Source organism: Alosa sapidissima, chromosome 10, assembly GCF_018492685.1.
Source record: "Alosa sapidissima isolate fAloSap1 chromosome 10, fAloSap1.pri, whole genome shotgun sequence".
In the NCBI taxonomy this organism is placed as follows: Eukaryota; Metazoa; Chordata; class Actinopteri; order Clupeiformes; family Clupeidae; genus Alosa; species Alosa sapidissima.
The window spans coordinates 5,177,438-5,191,360 of NC_055966.1; the positions used below are offsets into that span (position 1 = coordinate 5,177,438).

Consider the following 13,923-nt stretch of genomic DNA (forward strand, 5'->3'; position numbering starts at 1 on the left):
GTGACATTTACGGTTTGCACCGCAATGGAGTCTGCCACCACACAGGGTTTTTTCATTCATAAAGCATAAGGGTGAGCCTTTAGATATTAACGTTCAGACCTACCTAACAACTTTGGTACAGTCTTGTCAAAATTCCAGCAAATCAAAGGCCTGCACCAGCCGGGAATCGAACCCGGGTCACAAGAATGGGAATCTTGTATGATACCACTACACTACTGGTGCCTGACAAGGATTTACAGAATATGCTTTTACGGGCAATGTTTAGGGTGCTTTTCCCAAGTGGTAGAGCAGAAAAATTATTTCCTAGTACATGAAGCCAATCTCACTTTTTTCGATGCCTCTTCAGTCGGTAACAGTGAAAGGTGTGGTAGGTTTCTGCAGTTAGTCTATACTTGCTGTGACATTTACGGTTTGCACCGCAATGGAGTCTGCCACCACACAGGGTTTTTTCATTCATAAAGCATAAGGGTGAGCCTTTAGATATTAACGTTCAGACCTACCTAACAACTTTGGTACAGTCTTGTCAAAATTCCAGCAAATCAAAGGCCTGCACCAGCCGGGAATCGAACCCGGGTCACAAGAATGGGAATCTTGTATGATACCACTACACTACTGGTGCCTGTCTTATTTCTGCAGAATATGCTTTTACAAACAATCTATAGTTTGCTTCTCCCAAGTGGTAGAGCAGAAAAATTGTTTCCTAGTACATGAAGCCAATGTCACTTTTTTCAATGCCTCTTCAGTCGGTAACAGTGAAAGGTGTGGTAGATTTCTGCCGCAAGACTTTACTTGCTGTTACATTTACGGTTTAGACCCCAATGGAGTCTGCCAAGACACACGTTTTTTGTTCATTCATGACTTTGGAATAGACTTGTCGAAATTCCATCACGTCAAAGGGCTGCAGCAGCCGGGAATCGAACCGGGTCACAAGAATGGGAATCTTGTATGATACCACTACACTACTGGTGCCTTATAAGGTTTTACAGAATATGCTTTTACGGGCAATGTATAGGGTCCTTTTCCCAAGTGGTAGAGCAAAAAAATTGTTTCCTAATACATGAAGCCAATGTCACTTTTTTCGATGCCTCTTCAGTCGGTAACAGTGAAAGGTGTGGTAGGTTTCTGCAGTTAGTCTATACTTGCTGTGACATTTACGGTTTGCGCCGCAATGGAGTCTGCCACCACACAGGGTTTTTTCATTCATAAAGCATAAGGGTGAGCCTTTAGAAATGAACGTTGAGACCTACCTAACAACTTTGGTACAGTCTTGTTGAAATTCCGGCAAATCAAAGGCCTGCACCAGCCGGGAATCGAACCCGGGTCACAAGAATGGGAATCTTGTATGATACCACTACACTACTGGTGCCTGTCTTATTTCTGCAGAATATGCTTTTACAAACAATCTATAGTTTGCTTCTCCCAAGTGGTAGAGCAGAAAAATTGTTTCCTAGTACATGAAGCCAATCTCACATTTTTCCATGCCTCTTCAGTCGGTAACAGTGAAAGGTGTGGTAGATTTCTGCCGCAAGACTTTACTTGCTGTTACATTTACGGTTTAGACCCCAATGGAGTCTGCCAAGACACATGTTTTTTGTTCATTCATAGAGCATAAGGGTGAGTGTTTAGAAAGGTATGTTCAGACAGAACCAAAGACTTTGGAATAGACTTGTCGAAATTCCATCACGTCAAAGGGCTGCACCAGCCGGGAATCGAACCCGGGTCACAAGAATGGGAATCTTGTATGATACCACTACACTACTGGTGCCTTATAAGATTTTACAGAATATGCTTTTACGGGCAATGTATAGGGTCCTTTTCCCAAGTGGTAGAGCAGAAAAAATGTTTCCTAGTACATGAAGCCAATGTCACTTTTTTCGATGCCTCTTCAGTCGGTAACAGTGAAAGGTGTGGTAGGTTTCTGCAGTTAGTCTATACTTGCTGTGACATTTACGGTTTGCGCCGCAATGGAGTCTGCCACCACACAGGGTTTTTTCATTCATAAAGCATAAGGGTGAGCCTTTAGAAATGAACGTTCAGACCTACCAAACAACTTTGGTATAGTCTTGTTGAAATTCCGGCAAATCAATGGCCTGCACCAGCCGGGAATCGAACACGGGTCACAAGAATGGGAATCTTGTATGATACCACTACACTACTGGTGCCTTATAAGGTTTTACAGAATATGCTTTTACGGGCAATGTATAGGGTCCTTTTCCCAAGTGGTAGAGCAAAAAAATTGTTTCCTAATACATGAAGCCAATGTCACTTTTTTCGATGCCTCTTCAGTCGGTAACAGTGAAAGGTGTGGTAGGTTTCTGCAGTTAGTCTATACTTGCTGTGACATTTACGGTTTGCGCCGCAATGGAGTCTGCCACCACACAGGGTTTTTTCATTCATAAAGCATAAGGGTGAGCCTTTAGAAATGAACGTTGAGACCTACCTAACAACTTTGGTACAGTCTTGTTGAAATTCCGGCAAATCAAAGGCCTGCACCAGCCGGGAATCGAAACCGGGTCACAAGAATGGGAATCTTGTATGATACCACTACACTACTGGTGCCTGTCTTATTTCTGCAGAATATGCTTTTACAAACAATCTATAGTTTGCTTCTCCCAAGTGGTAGAGCAGAAAAATTGTTTCCTAGTACATGAAGCCAATCTCACATTTTTCCATGCCTCTTCAGTCGGTAACAGTGAAAGGTGTGGTAGATTTCTGCCGCAAGACTTTACTTGCTGTTACATTTACGGTTTAGACCCCAATGGAGTCTGCCAAGACACACGTTTTTTGTTCATTCATGACTTTGGAATAGACTTGTCGAAATTCCATCACGTCAAAGTGCTGCAGCAGCCGGGAATCGAACCGGGTCACAAGAATGGGAATCTTGTATGATACCACTACACTACTGGTGCCTTATAAGGTTTTACAGAATATGCTTTTACGGGCAATGTATAGGGTCCTTTTCCCAAGTGGTAGAGCAGAAAAATTGTTTCCTAGTACATGAAGCCAATCTCACATTTTTCCATGCCTCTTCAGTCGGTAACAGTGAAAGGTGTGGTAGATTTCTGCCGCAAGACTTTACTTGCTGTTACATTTACGGTTTGCACCACAATGGAGTCTGCCACCACACAGGGTTTTTTCATTCATAAAGCATAAGGGTGAGCCTTTAGATATTCACGTTCAGACCTACCTAACAACTTTGGTACAGTCTTGTCAAAATTCCGGCAAATCAAAGGCCTGCAGCAGCCGGGAATCGAACCCGGGTCACAAGAATGGGAATCTTGTATGATACCACTACACTACTGGTGCCTTATAAGGTTTTACAGAATATGCTTTTACGGGCAATGTATAGGGTCCTTTTCCCAAGTGGTAGAGCAGAAAAATTGTTTCCTAGTACATGAAGCCAATGTCACTTTTTTCGATGCCTCTTCAGTCGGTAACAGTGAAAGGTGTGGTAGGTTTCTGCAGTTAGTCTATACTTGCTGTGACATTTACGGTTTGCGCCGCAATGGAGTCTGCCACCACACAGGGTTTTTTCATTCATAAAGCATAAGGGTGAGCCTTTAGAAATGAACGTTTAGACCTACCTAACAACTTTAGTACAGTCTTGTTGAAATTCCGTCAAATCAAAGGCCTGCACCAGCCGGGAATCGAACCCGGGTCACAAGAATGGGAATCTTGTATGATACCACTACACTACTGGTGCCTGTCTTATTTCTGCAGAATATGCTTTTACAAACAATCTATAGTTTGCTTCTCCCAAGTGGTAGAGCAGAAAAATTGTTTCCTAGTACATGAAGCCAATCTCACATTTTTCAATGCCTCTTCAGTCGGTAACAGTGAAAGGTGTGGTAGATTTCTGCCGCAAGACTTTACTTGCTGTTACATTTACGGTTTAGACCCCAATGGAGTCTGCCAAGACACACGTTTTTTGTTCATTCATGACTTTGGAATAGACTTGTCGAAATTCCATCACGTCAAAGGGCTGCACCAGCCGGGAATCGAACCCGGGTCACAAGAATGGGAATCTTGTATGATACCACTACACTACTGGTGCCTTATAAGGTTTTACAGAATATGCTTTTACGGGCAATGTATAGGGTCCTTTTCCCAAGTGGTAGAGCAGAAAAAATGTTTCCTAGTACATGAAGCCAATGTCACTTTTTTCGATGCCTCTTCAGTCGGTAACAGTGAAAGGTGTGGTAGGTTTCTGCAGTTAGTCTATACTTGCTGTGACATTTACGGTTTGCGCCGCAATGGAGTCTGCCACCACACAGGGTTTTTTCATTCATAAAGCATAAGGGTGAGCCTTTAGAAATGAACGTTCAGACCTACCAAACAACTTTGGTATAGTCTTGTTGAAATTCCGGCAAATCAATGGCCTGCACCAGCCGGGAATCGAACACGGGTCACAAGAATGGGAATCTTGTATGATACCACTACACTACTGGTGCCTTATAAGGTTTTACAGAATATGCTTTTACGGGCAATGTATAGGGTCCTTTTCCCAAGTGGTAGAGCAGAAAAATTGTGTCCTAGTACATGAAGCCAATCTCACTTTTTTCGATGCCTCTTCAGTCGGTAACAGTGAAAGGTGTGGTAGGTTTCTGCAGTTAGTCTATACTTGCTGTGACATTTACGGTTTGCGCCGCAATGGAGTCTGCCACCACACAGGGTTTTTTCATTCATAAAGCATAAGGGTGAGCCTTTAGAAATGAACGTTGAGACCTACCTAACAACTTTGGTACAGTCTTGTTGAAATTCCGGCAAATCAAAGGCCTGCACCAGCCGGAAATCGAACCCGGGTCACAAGAATGGGAATCTTGTATGATACCACTACACTACTGGTGCCTGTCTTATTTCTGCAGAATATGCTTTTACAAACAATCTATAGTTTGCTTCTCCCAAGTGGTAGAGCAGAAAAATTGTTTCCTAGTACATGAAGCCAATCTCACATTTTTCCATGCCTCTTCAGTCGGTAACAGTGAAAGGTGTGGTAGATTTCTGCCGCAAGACTTTACTTGCTGTTACATTTACGGTTTAGACCCCAATGGAGTCTGCCAAGACACACGTTTTTTGTTCATTCATGACTTTGGAATAGACTTGTCTTAATTCCATCACGTCAAAGGGCTGCACCAGCCGGGAATCGAACCCGGGTCACAAGAATGGGAATCTTGTATGATACCACTACACTACTGGTGCCTTATAAGGTTTTACAGAATATGCTTTTACGGGCAATGTATAGGGTCCTTTTCCCAAGTGGTAGAGCAGAAAAATTGTTTCCTAGTACATGAAGCCAATGTCACTTTTTTCGATGCCTCTTCAGTCGGTAACAGTGAAAGGTGTGGTAGGTTTCTGCAGTTAGTCTATACTTGCTGTGACATTTACGGTTTGCGCCGCAATGGAGTCTGCCACCACACAGGGTTTTTTCATTCATAAAGCATAAGGGTGAGCCTTTAGAAATGAACGTTTAGACCTACCTAACAACTTTAGTACAGTGTTGTTGAAATTCCGTCAAATCAAAGGCCTGCACCAGCCGGGAATCGAACCCGGGTCACAAGAATGGGAATCTTGTATGATACCACTACACTACTGGTGCCTGTCTTATTTCTGCAGAATATGCTTTTACAAACAATCTATAGTTTGCTTCTCCCAAGTGGTAGAGCAGAAAAATTGTTTCCTAGTACATGAAGCCAATCTCACATTTTTCCATGCCTCTTCAGTCGGTAACAGTGAAAGGTGTGGTAGATTTCTGCCGCAAGACTTTACTTGCTGTTACATTTACGGTTTGCACCACAATGGAGTCTGCCACCACACAGGGTTTTTTCATTCATAAAGCATAAGGGTGAGCCTTTAGATATTCACGTTCAGACCTACCTAACAACTTTGGTACAGTCTTGTCAAAATTCCGGCAAATCAAAGGCCTGCAGCAGCCGGGAATCGAACCCGGGTCACAAGAATGGGAATCTTGTATGATACCACTACACTACTGGTGCCTTATAAGGTTTTACAGAATATGCTTTTACGGGCAATGTATAGGGTCCTTTTCCCAAGTGGTAGAGCAGAAAAATTGTTTCCTAGTACATGAAGCCAATGTCACTTTTTTCGATGCCTCTTCAGTCGGTAACAGTGAAAGGTGTGGTAGGTTTCTGCAGTTAGTCTATACTTGCTGTGACATTTACGGTTTGCGCCGCAATGGAGTCTGCCACCACACAGGGTTTTTTCATTCATAAAGCATAAGGGTGAGCCTTTAGAAATGAACGTTTAGACCTACCTAACAACTTTAGTACAGTGTTGTTGAAATTCCGTCAAATCAAAGGCCTGCACCAGCCGGGAATCGAACCCGGGTCACAAGAATGGGAATCTTGTATGATACCACTACACTACTGGTGCCTGTCTTATTTCTGCAGAATATGCTTTTACAAACAATCTATAGTTTGCTTCTCCCAAGTGGTAGAGCAGAAAAATTGTTTCCTAGTACATGAAGCCAATCTCACATTTTTCCATGCCTCTTCAGTCGGTAACAGTGAAAGGTGTGGTAGATTTCTGCCGCAAGACTTTACTTGCTGTTACATTTACGGTTTGCACCACAATGGAGTCTGCCACCACACAGGGTTTTTTCATTCATAAAGCATAAGGGTGAGCCTTTAGATATTCACGTTCAGACCTACCTAACAACTTTGGTACAGTCTTGTCAAAATTCCGGCAAATCAAAGGCCTGCAGCAGCCGGGAATCGAACCCGGGTCACAAGAATGGGAATCTTGTATGATACCACTACACTACTGGTGCCTTATAAGGTTTTACAGAATATGCTTTTACGGGCAATGTATAGGGTCCTTTTCCCAAGTGGTAGAGCAGAAAAATTGTTTCCTAGTACATGAAGCCAATGTCACTTTTTTCGATGCCTCTTCAGTCGGTAACAGTGAAAGGTGTGGTAGGTTTCTGCAGTTAGTCTATACTTGCTGTGACATTTACGGTTTGCGCCGCAATGGAGTCTGCCACCACACAGGGTTTTTTCATTCATAAAGCATAAGGGTGAGCCTTTAGAAATGAACGTTTAGACCTACCTAACAACTTTAGTACAGTGTTGTTGAAATTCCGTCAAATCAAAGGCCTGCACCAGCCGGGAATCGAACCCGGGTCACAAGAATGGGAATCTTGTATGATACCACTACACTACTGGTGCCTGTCTTATTTCTGCAGAATATGCTTTTACAAACAATCTATAGTTTGCTTCTCCCAAGTGGTAGAGCAGAAAAATTGTTTCCTAGTACATGAAGCCAATCTCACATTTTTCCATGCCTCTTCAGTCGGTAACAGTGAAAGGTGTGGTAGATTTCTGCCGCAAGACTTTACTTGCTGTTACATTTACGGTTTGCACCACAATGGAGTCTGCCACCACACAGGGTTTTTTCATTCATAAAGCATAAGGGTGAGCCTTTAGATATTCACGTTCAGACCTACCTAACAACTTTGGTACAGTCTTGTCAAAATTCCGGCAAATCAAAGGCCTGCAGCAGCCGGGAATCGAACCCGGGTCACAAGAATGGGAATCTTGTATGATACCACTACACTACTGGTGCCTTATAAGGTTTTACAGAATATGCTTTTACGGGCAATGTATAGGGTCCTTTTCCCAAGTGGTAGAGCAGAAAAATTGTTTCCTAGTACATGAAGCCAATGTCACTTTTTTCGATGCCTCTTCAGTCGGTAACAGTGAAAGGTGTGGTAGGTTTCTGCAGTTAGTCTATACTTGCTGTGACATTTACGGTTTGCGCCGCAATGGAGTCTGCCACCACACAAGGTTTTTTCATTCATATAGCATAAGGCTGAGTGTTTAGAAAGGTATGTTCAGACAGAACCAAAGTCTTTGGAATAGACTTGTCGAAATTCCATCACGTCAAAGGGCTGCACCAGCCGGGAATCGAACCCGGGTCACAAGAATGGGAATCTTGTATGATACCACTACACTACTGGTGCCTGACAAGGATTTACAGAATATGCTTTTACGGGCAATGTTTAGGGTGCTTTTCCCAAGTGGTAGAGCAGAAAAATTATTTCCTAGTACATGAAGCCAATCTCACTTTTTTCGATGCCTCTTCAGTCGGTAACAGTGAAAGGTGTGGTAGGTTTCTGCAGTTAGTCTATACTTGCTGTGACATTTACGGTTTGCACCGCAATGGAGTCTGCCACCACACAGGGTTTTTTCATTCATAAAGCATAAGGGTGAGCCTTTAGATATTAACGTTCAGACCTACCTAACAACTTTGGTACAGTCTTGTCAAAATTCCAGCAAATCAAAGGCCTGCACCAGCCGGGAATCGAACCCGGGTCACAAGAATGGGAATCTTGTATGATACCACTACACTACTGGTGCCTGTCTTATTTCTGCAGAATATGCTTTTACAAACAATCTATAGTTTGCTTCTCCCAAGTGATAGAGCAGAAAAATTGTTTCCTAGTACATGAAGCCAATGTCACTTTTTTCAATGCCTCTTCAGTCGGTAACAGTGAAAGGTGTGGTAGATTTCTGCCGCAAGACTTTACTTGCTGTTACATTTACGGTTTAGACCCCAATGGAGTCTGTCAAGACACACGTTTTTTGTTCATTCATATAGCATAAGGCTGAGTGTTTAGAAAGGTATGTTCAGACAGAACCAAAGTCTTTGGAACAGACTTGTCGACATTCCATCACGTCAAAGGGCTGCACAAGCCGGGAATCGAACCCGGGTCACAAGAATGGGAATCTTGTATGATACCACTACACTACTGGTGCCTGACAAGGATTTACAGAATATGCTTTTACGGGCAATGTTTAGGGTGCTTTTCCCAAGTGGTAGAGCAGAAAAATTGTTTCCTAGTACATGAAGCCAATCTCACTTTTTTCGATGCCTCTTCAGTCGGTAACAGTGAAAGGTGTGGTAGGTTTCTGCAGTTAGTCTATACTTGCTGTGACATTTACGGTTTGCACCGCAATGGTGTCTGCCACCACACAGGGTTTTTTCATTCATAAAGCATAAGGATGAGCCTTTAGAAATTAACGTTCATACCTACCTAACAACTTTGGTACAGTCTTGTCGAAATTCCAGCAAATCAAAGGCCTGCACCAGCCGGGAATCTAACCCGGGTCACAAGAATGGGAATCTTGTATGATACCACTACACTACTGGTGCCTGTCTTATTTCTGCAGAATATGCTTTTACAAACAATCTATAGTTTGCTTCTCCCAAGTGGTAGAGCAGAAAAATTGTTTCCTAGTACATGAAGCCAATCTCACTTTTTTCAATGCCTCTTCAGTGGGTAACAGTGAAAGGTGTGGTAGATTTCTGCCGCAAGACTTTACTTGCTGTTACATTTACGGTTTAGACCCCAATGGAGTCTCCCAAGACACACGTTTTTTGTTCATTCATATAGCATAAGGCTGAGTGTTTAGAAAGGTATGTTCAGACAGAACCAAAGTCTTTGGAATAGACTTGTCGAAATTCCATCACGTCAAAGGGCTGCACCAGCCGGGAATCGAACCCGGGTCACAAGAATGGGAATCTTGTATGATACCACTACACTACTGGTGCCTGACAAGGATTTACAGAATATGCTTTTACGGGCAATGTTTAGGGTGCTTTTCCCAAGTGGTAGAGCAGAAAAATTATTTCCTAGTACATGAAGCCAATCTCACTTTTTTCGATGCCTCTTCAGTCGGTAACAGTGAAAGGTGTGGTAGGTTTCTGCAGTTAGTCTATACTTGCTGTGACATTTACGGTTTGCACCGCAATGGAGTCTGCCACCACACAGGGTTTTTTCATTCATAAAGCATAAGGGTGAGCCTTTAGATATTAACGTTCAGACCTACCTAACAACTTTGGTACAGTCTTGTCAAAATTCCAGCAAATCAAAGGCCTGCACCAGCCGGGAATCGAACCCGGGTCACAAGAATGGGAATCTTGTATGATACCACTACACTACTGGTGCCTGACAAGGATTTACAGAATATGCTTTTACGGGCAATGTTTAGGGTGCTTTTCCCAAGTGGTAGAGCAGAAAAATTATTTCCTAGTACATGAAGCCAATCTCACTTTTTTCGATGCCTCTTCAGTCGGTAACAGTGAAAGGTGTGGTAGGTTTCTGCAGTTAGTCTATACTTGCTGTGACATTTACGGTTTGCACCGCAATGGAGTCTGCCACCACACAGGGTTTTTTCATTCATAAAGCATAAGGGTGAGCCTTTAGATATTAACGTTCAGACCTACCTAACAACTTTGGTACAGTCTTGTCAAAATTCCAGCAAATCAAAGGCCTGCACCAGCCGGGAATCGAACCCGGGTCACAAGAATGGGAATCTTGTATGATACCACTACACTACTGGTGCCTGTCTTATTTCTGCAGAATATGCTTTTACAAACAATCTATAGTTTGCTTCTCCCAAGTGGTAGAGCAGAAAAATTGTTTCCTAGTACATGAAGCCAATCTCACTTTTTTCAATGCCTCTTCAGTGGGTAACAGTGAAAGGTGTGGTAGATTTCTGCCGCAAGACTTTACTTGCTGTTACATTTACGGTTTAGACCCCAATGGAGTCTCCCAAGACACACGTTTTTTGTTCATTCATATAGCATAAGGCTGAGTGTTTAGAAAGGTATGTTCAGACAGAACCAAAGTCTTTGGAATAGACTTGTCGAAATTCCATCACGTCAAAGTGCTGCACCAGCCGGGAATCGAACCCGGGTCACAAGAATGGGAATCTTGTATGATACCACTACACTACTGGTGCCTTATAAGGTTTTACAGAATATGCTTTTACGGGCAATGTATAGGGTCCTTTTCCCAAGTGGTAGAGCAGAAAAATTTTTTCCTAGTACATGAAGCCAATGTCACTTTTTTCGATGCCTCTTCAGTCGGTAACAGTGAAAGGTGTGGTAGGTTTCTGCAGTTAGTCTATACTTGCTGTGACATTTACGGTTTGCGCCGCAATGGAGTCTGCCACCACACAGGGTTTTTTCATTCATAAAGCATAAGGGTGAGCCTTTAGAAATGAACGTTGAGACCTACCTAACAACTTTGGTACAGTCTTGTTGAAATTCCGGCAAATCAAAGGCCTGCACCAGCCGGGAATCGAACCCGGGTCACAAGAATGGGAATCTTGTATGATACCACTACACTACTGGTGCCTGTCTTATTTCTGCAGAATATGCTTTTACAAACAATCTATAGTTTGCTTCTCCCAAGTGGTAGAGCAGAAAAATTGTTTCCTAGTACATGAAGCCAATCTCACATTTTTCAATGACTCTTCAGTCGGTGACAGTGAAAGGTGTGGTAGATTTCTGCCGCAAGACTTTACTTGCTGTTACATTTACGGTTTAGACCCCAATGGAGTCTGCCAAGACACACGTTTTTTGTTCATTCATGACTTTGGAATAGACTTGTCGAAATTCCATCACGTCAAAGGGCTGCAGCAGCCGGGAATCGAACCGGGTCACAAGAATGGGAATCTTGTATGATACCACTACACTACTGGTGCCTTATAAGGTTTTACAGAATATGCTTTTACGGGCAATGTATAGGGTCCTTTTCCCAAGTGGTAGAGCAGAAAAATTGTTTCCTAGTACATGAAGCCAATCTCACATTTTTCCATGCCTCTTCAGTCGGTAACAGTGAAAGGTGTGGTAGATTTCTGCCGCAAGACTTTACTTGCTGTTACATTTACGGTTTGCACCACAATGGAGTCTGCCACCACACAGGGTTTTTTCATTCATAAAGCATAAGGGTGAGCCTTTAGATATTCACGTTCAGACCTACCTAACAACTTTGGTACAGTCTTGTCAAAATTCCGGCAAATCAAAGGCCTGCAGCAGCCGGGAATCGAACCCGGGTCACAAGAATGGGAATCTTGTATGATACCAATACACTACTGGTGCCTTATAAGGTTTTACAGAATATGCTTTTACGGGCAATGTATAGGGTCCTTTTCCCAAGTGGTAGAGCAGAAAAATTGTTTCCTAGTACATGAAGCCAATGTCACTTTTTTCGATGCCTCTTCAGTCGGTAACAGTGAAAGGTGTGGTAGGTTTCTGCAGTTAGTCTATACTTGCTGTGACATTTACGGTTTGCGCCGCAATGGAGTCTGCCACCACACAGGGTTTTTTCATTCATAAAGCATAAGGGTGAGCCTTTAGATATTAACGTTCAGACCTACCTAACAACTTTGGTACAGTCTTGTCAAAATTCCAGCAAATCAAAGGCCTGCACCAGCCGGGAATCGAACCCGGGTCACAAGAATGGGAATCTTGTATGATACCACTACACTACTGGTGCCTGACCAGGATTTACAGAATATGCTTTTACGGGCAATGTTTAGGGTGCTTTTCCCAAGTGGTAGAGCAGAAAAATTATTTCCTAGTACATGAAGCCAATCTCACTTTTTTCGATGCCTCTTCAGTCGGTAACAGTGAAAGGTGTGGTAGGTTTCTGCAGTTAGTCTATACTTGCTGTGACATTTACGGTTTGCGCCGCAATGGAGTCTGCCACCACACAGGGTTTTTTCATTCATAAAGCATAAGGGTGAGCCTTTAGAAATGAACGTTCAGACCTACCAAACAACTTTGGTACAGTCTTGTTGAAATTCCGGCAAATCAATGGCCTGCACCAGCCGGGAATCGAACCCGGGTCAGAAGAATGGGAATCTTGTATGATACCACTACACTACTGGTGCCTGTCTTATTTCTGCAGAATATGCTTTTACAAACAATCTATAGTTTGCTTCTCCCAAGTGGTAGAGCAGAAAAATTGTTTCCTAGTACATGAAGCCAATCTCACATTTTTCAATGACTCTTCAGTCGGTGACAGTGAAAGGTGTGGTAGATTTCTGCCGCAAGACTTTACTTGCTGTTACATTTACGGTTTAGACCCCAATGGAGTCTGCCAAGACACACGTTTTTTGTTCATTCATGACTTTGGAATAGACTTGTCGAAATTCCATCACGTCAAAGGGCTGCAGCAGCCGGGAATCGAACCGGGTCACAAGAATGGGAATCTTGTATGATACCACTACACTACTGGTGCCTTATAAGGTTTTACAGAATATGCTTTTACGGGCAATGTATAGGGTCCTTTTCCCAAGTGGTAGAGCAGAAAAATTGTTTCCTAGTACATGAAGCCAATCTCACATTTTTCCATGCCTCTTCAGTCGGTAACAGTGAAAGGTGTGGTAGATTTCTGCCGCAAGACTTTACTTGCTGTTACATTTACGGTTTGCACCACAATGGAGTCTGCCACCACACAGGGTTTTTTCATTCATAAAGCATAAGGGTGAGCCTTTAGATATTCACGTTCAGACCTACCTAACAACTTTGGTACAGTCTTGTCAAAATTCCAGCAAATCAAAGGCCTGCACCAGCCGGGAATCGAACCCGGGTCACAAGAATGGGAATCTTGTATGATACCACTACACTACTGGTGCCTGACAAGGATTTACAGAATATGCTTTTACGGGCAATGTTTAGGGTGCTTTTCCCAAGTGGTAGAGCAGAAAAATTATTTCCTAGTACATGAAGCCAATCTCACTTTTTTCGATGCCTCTTCAGTCGGTAACAGTGAAAGGTGTGGTAGGTTTCTGCAGTTAGTCTATACTTGCTGTGACATTTACGGTTTGCACCGCAATGGAGTCTGCCACCACACAGGGTTTTTTCATTCATAAAGCATAAGGGTGAGCCTTTAGATATTAACGTTCAGACCTACCTAACAACTTTGGTACAGTCTTGTCAAAATTCCAGCAAATCAAAGGCCTGCACCAGCCGGGAATCGAACCCGGGTCACAAGAATGGGAATCTTGTATGATACCACTACACTACTGGTGCCTGACAAGGATTTACAGAATATGCTTTTACGGGCAATGTTTAGGGTGCTTTTCCCAAGTGGTAGAGCAGAAAAATTAT

At 43.0% G+C, this 13,923-nt stretch overlaps 32 non-coding genes across 32 annotated transcripts; all 32 read right to left on the reverse strand.

The window, feature by feature from the left end:
* Positions 1–151: 151 nt before the first annotated feature.
* Positions 152–222, reverse strand: trnag-ccc. Its single transcript has one exon. It is a non-coding gene; the product is annotated as a tRNA-Gly (tRNA).
* Positions 223–548: 326 nt separating this feature from the next.
* trnag-ccc lies at positions 549–619 on the reverse strand. Its single transcript has one exon. It is a non-coding gene; the product is annotated as a tRNA-Gly (tRNA).
* Positions 620–1,295: 676 nt separating this feature from the next.
* Positions 1,296–1,366, reverse strand: trnag-ccc. The gene has a single exon. It is a non-coding gene; the product is annotated as a tRNA-Gly (tRNA).
* Positions 1,367–1,694: 328 nt separating this feature from the next.
* trnag-ccc lies at positions 1,695–1,765 on the reverse strand. Its single transcript has one exon. It is a non-coding gene; the product is annotated as a tRNA-Gly (tRNA).
* Positions 1,766–2,091: 326 nt separating this feature from the next.
* On the reverse strand, positions 2,092–2,162 carry trnag-ccc. Its single transcript has one exon. It is a non-coding gene; the product is annotated as a tRNA-Gly (tRNA).
* A 326-nt stretch (positions 2,163–2,488) lies between these two features.
* Positions 2,489–2,559, reverse strand: trnag-ccc. Its single transcript has one exon. It is a non-coding gene; the product is annotated as a tRNA-Gly (tRNA).
* Positions 2,560–3,235: 676 nt separating this feature from the next.
* Positions 3,236–3,306, reverse strand: trnag-ccc. The gene has a single exon. It is a non-coding gene; the product is annotated as a tRNA-Gly (tRNA).
* A 326-nt stretch (positions 3,307–3,632) lies between these two features.
* trnag-ccc lies at positions 3,633–3,703 on the reverse strand. The gene has a single exon. It is a non-coding gene; the product is annotated as a tRNA-Gly (tRNA).
* A 280-nt stretch (positions 3,704–3,983) lies between these two features.
* trnag-ccc lies at positions 3,984–4,054 on the reverse strand. The gene has a single exon. It is a non-coding gene; the product is annotated as a tRNA-Gly (tRNA).
* A 326-nt stretch (positions 4,055–4,380) lies between these two features.
* Positions 4,381–4,451, reverse strand: trnag-ccc. The gene has a single exon. It is a non-coding gene; the product is annotated as a tRNA-Gly (tRNA).
* A 326-nt stretch (positions 4,452–4,777) lies between these two features.
* Positions 4,778–4,848, reverse strand: trnag-ccc. Its single transcript has one exon. It is a non-coding gene; the product is annotated as a tRNA-Gly (tRNA).
* Positions 4,849–5,128: 280 nt separating this feature from the next.
* Positions 5,129–5,199, reverse strand: trnag-ccc. The gene has a single exon. It is a non-coding gene; the product is annotated as a tRNA-Gly (tRNA).
* A 326-nt stretch (positions 5,200–5,525) lies between these two features.
* On the reverse strand, positions 5,526–5,596 carry trnag-ccc. Its single transcript has one exon. It is a non-coding gene; the product is annotated as a tRNA-Gly (tRNA).
* A 326-nt stretch (positions 5,597–5,922) lies between these two features.
* On the reverse strand, positions 5,923–5,993 carry trnag-ccc. Its single transcript has one exon. It is a non-coding gene; the product is annotated as a tRNA-Gly (tRNA).
* Positions 5,994–6,319: 326 nt separating this feature from the next.
* trnag-ccc lies at positions 6,320–6,390 on the reverse strand. Its single transcript has one exon. It is a non-coding gene; the product is annotated as a tRNA-Gly (tRNA).
* Positions 6,391–6,716: 326 nt separating this feature from the next.
* On the reverse strand, positions 6,717–6,787 carry trnag-ccc. The gene has a single exon. It is a non-coding gene; the product is annotated as a tRNA-Gly (tRNA).
* Positions 6,788–7,113: 326 nt separating this feature from the next.
* On the reverse strand, positions 7,114–7,184 carry trnag-ccc. Its single transcript has one exon. It is a non-coding gene; the product is annotated as a tRNA-Gly (tRNA).
* A 326-nt stretch (positions 7,185–7,510) lies between these two features.
* trnag-ccc lies at positions 7,511–7,581 on the reverse strand. Its single transcript has one exon. It is a non-coding gene; the product is annotated as a tRNA-Gly (tRNA).
* Positions 7,582–7,907: 326 nt separating this feature from the next.
* Positions 7,908–7,978, reverse strand: trnag-ccc. Its single transcript has one exon. It is a non-coding gene; the product is annotated as a tRNA-Gly (tRNA).
* A 326-nt stretch (positions 7,979–8,304) lies between these two features.
* trnag-ccc lies at positions 8,305–8,375 on the reverse strand. The gene has a single exon. It is a non-coding gene; the product is annotated as a tRNA-Gly (tRNA).
* Positions 8,376–8,703: 328 nt separating this feature from the next.
* On the reverse strand, positions 8,704–8,774 carry trnag-ccc. Its single transcript has one exon. It is a non-coding gene; the product is annotated as a tRNA-Gly (tRNA).
* A 326-nt stretch (positions 8,775–9,100) lies between these two features.
* On the reverse strand, positions 9,101–9,171 carry trnag-ccc. Its single transcript has one exon. It is a non-coding gene; the product is annotated as a tRNA-Gly (tRNA).
* A 328-nt stretch (positions 9,172–9,499) lies between these two features.
* Positions 9,500–9,570, reverse strand: trnag-ccc. Its single transcript has one exon. It is a non-coding gene; the product is annotated as a tRNA-Gly (tRNA).
* A 326-nt stretch (positions 9,571–9,896) lies between these two features.
* On the reverse strand, positions 9,897–9,967 carry trnag-ccc. Its single transcript has one exon. It is a non-coding gene; the product is annotated as a tRNA-Gly (tRNA).
* Positions 9,968–10,293: 326 nt separating this feature from the next.
* trnag-ccc lies at positions 10,294–10,364 on the reverse strand. The gene has a single exon. It is a non-coding gene; the product is annotated as a tRNA-Gly (tRNA).
* A 328-nt stretch (positions 10,365–10,692) lies between these two features.
* trnag-ccc lies at positions 10,693–10,763 on the reverse strand. The gene has a single exon. It is a non-coding gene; the product is annotated as a tRNA-Gly (tRNA).
* Positions 10,764–11,089: 326 nt separating this feature from the next.
* Positions 11,090–11,160, reverse strand: trnag-ccc. The gene has a single exon. It is a non-coding gene; the product is annotated as a tRNA-Gly (tRNA).
* Positions 11,161–11,836: 676 nt separating this feature from the next.
* trnag-ccc lies at positions 11,837–11,907 on the reverse strand. The gene has a single exon. It is a non-coding gene; the product is annotated as a tRNA-Gly (tRNA).
* Positions 11,908–12,233: 326 nt separating this feature from the next.
* trnag-ccc lies at positions 12,234–12,304 on the reverse strand. The gene has a single exon. It is a non-coding gene; the product is annotated as a tRNA-Gly (tRNA).
* A 326-nt stretch (positions 12,305–12,630) lies between these two features.
* Positions 12,631–12,701, reverse strand: trnag-ccc. The gene has a single exon. It is a non-coding gene; the product is annotated as a tRNA-Gly (tRNA).
* A 676-nt stretch (positions 12,702–13,377) lies between these two features.
* trnag-ccc lies at positions 13,378–13,448 on the reverse strand. Its single transcript has one exon. It is a non-coding gene; the product is annotated as a tRNA-Gly (tRNA).
* A 326-nt stretch (positions 13,449–13,774) lies between these two features.
* trnag-ccc lies at positions 13,775–13,845 on the reverse strand. Its single transcript has one exon. It is a non-coding gene; the product is annotated as a tRNA-Gly (tRNA).
* Between the last annotated feature and the right edge of the window lie 78 nt (positions 13,846–13,923).